The sequence below is a fragment of the Scylla paramamosain genome, chromosome 23 (genome assembly GCF_035594125.1).
Source record: "Scylla paramamosain isolate STU-SP2022 chromosome 23, ASM3559412v1, whole genome shotgun sequence".
In the NCBI taxonomy this organism is placed as follows: Eukaryota; Metazoa; Arthropoda; class Malacostraca; order Decapoda; family Portunidae; genus Scylla; species Scylla paramamosain.
Genome location: NC_087173.1, coordinates 17805223 through 17807722, shown reverse-complemented (window position 1 = coordinate 17807722; position 2500 = coordinate 17805223). Strand labels below are relative to the sequence as shown.

At 39.8% G+C, this 2500-nt stretch overlaps 1 protein-coding gene across 1 annotated transcript in view; it reads left to right on the top strand.

Moving 5' to 3' along the window:
- The window catches only part of LOC135112330 (innexin inx2-like), a 73674-nt gene that overhangs the window by 19261 nt on the left and 51913 nt on the right, over positions 1-2500 (top strand). The window lies entirely within an intron of this gene.

Sequence of the window (2500 nt, the reverse complement as noted above, 5' to 3'; positions counted from 1 at the left end):
CTCCTCTTCCAACTTGTCTGAATGTCTGAACAACAGCAACAACAACAACAACAACAACAAAAACAAAACAGCAAAAACAACAACAACAACAACAACAACAAGCAAATAAATAAATAAATAAATAAAATATATATACATAAAAATAAGTAATAAAGATAATAATAACTAAGAGATAAATATACAAAATAAAGAAAAAAAAAGAAAGAAAGAAGGAAATATTTATACACCAGGCCGGCAATCCCAAACGAAGTGGCCCAGACAAAGCACACACACACACACACACACACACACACACACACACACACACACACACACACACACACACACACACACACACATCATTCACACTCTTAGCACCAGGAAGATCGCGAAAATAAAACAAGCAATACAGAATCACGAAAAAAATAAATAATAATAATAAAACAAATACAAATAAATGAATGAAATGAAATTGTAGCACACTGAAAATACACTACACATGCATACATACATACAGAAAGAAAGAGACCTTAGTATGACTCGCCCCCGTAGAGATGTTGAGCTTAGAGCAGTGGCGGTGAGGTTTACTCGTTGTGGGGCAGGGAAGGGAGAGAGAGAGAGAGAGAGGGAGGGAGGGAGGGAGGAAGGGAGGGAGGGAGGGAGGGAGGGAGGGAGGGAAACAACACAGGTAAAAGGAGAGGCTGAAGCGGAAACTTGAGGGGGAGGGGAAGGGAAGACTGGTGAAGGATGACACTCTTGAGGCTGTCACCTTCATGGTCTGCGTGCTTCCCGCCAATACACCCACACACACACACACATACACACACACACACACACACACAAGTAAACTCTATTCCGTATGCATTTTTTTTTTTTTGTCTGCAGTTATTGATTATTGTGTTTCTCACCATGCGCGCCCACACACACACACACACACACACACACACACACACACACACACACACACACACAGTAAACACTTTCATACATTCTGCCTGCATGTACAGCCTGCCACATACTCCTCCTCCTCCGAAAGCGAAAGTAAAGAAAAAGTGCCAGACTATCGGCGTGCTAACTTTGAGAGACTTCGCATGCAGCTTGCATCCATAGACCGGAATGAACTGCTGGGAGCACCAGACATTAACAAAGCATGGGGAGTGTTTGCTAAAAAGTGAAATGAAACCGCGATTTTGTGTGTACCGCAACGAAACAGACGGAAGATAAAAAATACTAAACCGAAATGGTGGAATAATGAAATCAGATGCTGTCTTCTGGCTAAAAAAAAATGCGTTCCACAAATAAAAATTAACACAGAATACTAATAATAAACTAGAGCACGACAGATTGCGTAGAAAAAACTAAAAAGCTGATCAAATGCAGCAAAAAATCTGTTGAAGCTCAGATCGCGAACTCATGTAAAACGAACCCAAAGGAATTTTAAAATTATGTAAAAACAAAAAGGGTTTTAACATCAACGATTGGTCCACTAATAACAGAGAAATGGCAAAAAAAAAAAAAAAAAAACAGAAAACGAAACAGACATGGCGAACACCCTGAACGAGTGCTTTTCAACAGTCTTCACGACTGAGGATGTTTAAGGGCAGTCTGCCGACCCCCACGACTCAGTCACGAGGCACCACGCTGCCGAACTTCACCATCACAGAAAATTAAATCCTCTCAGTCACGAAGAGCTTGAACGTAAACAAAACACCCGTGCCAGACAAGATATCACCCAGGCTTCTTAAAGAAGCAAGAAATGAGCTTGTAAAACCGCTTACAATTTTATTCAATAAAACTTTACTAGCGGGTAAAGTTTCCCACGAATGGAAACTAGCAAATGTCACGCCAATCTTTAAAAAAGGAAATAAATATCTCCCAGCCAATACAGGCCGATCAGTCTCACTTTAGTAGTGTGCAAGCTGATGGAAACAATAATCAGAGATAAAATTGTAAAAAATTTAGAAAATAAAATCATAAAGGATTCGCAGCACGGTTTCAGAACCAAGCGTTCCTACTTAACGAACTTACTAGACTTCTTTTATGAAGTATTTAACTCGTATGACGAGACAAAAGCTGTTGATATTATTTACCTTGATTTCCAGAAAATTTTCGACACTGTTCCCCATAAGAGACTCATCAGTAAAGTAAAAGCTCACGGCATTGCCGGAAACACCCTGAAATGGTTGAGAGACTGGCTCTCTGACAGAAAACAGCGTGTTGTGATAAATGGAAAAAGAGTCAGATTGGCATAAGGTAAATAGCGGCGTTCCTCAAGGCTCTGTATTAGGACCAGTACTTTTTATAATATACATTAATGACACTGATGAAGTGATCAATTGAAAAATAAGTAAATTTGCAGACGACACCAAAATAACAAGTAAAGCAACGTCATTGCCACAATGGCAGGAACTGCAGTGTGACCTCAATAAACTAACAAGCTGGGCAGAAAAATGGGCAGATAAGATTCAGTTGAGAAAAGTGTAAAATTCTACATATCGGAAGCAACAATGTTCAGGCGAGA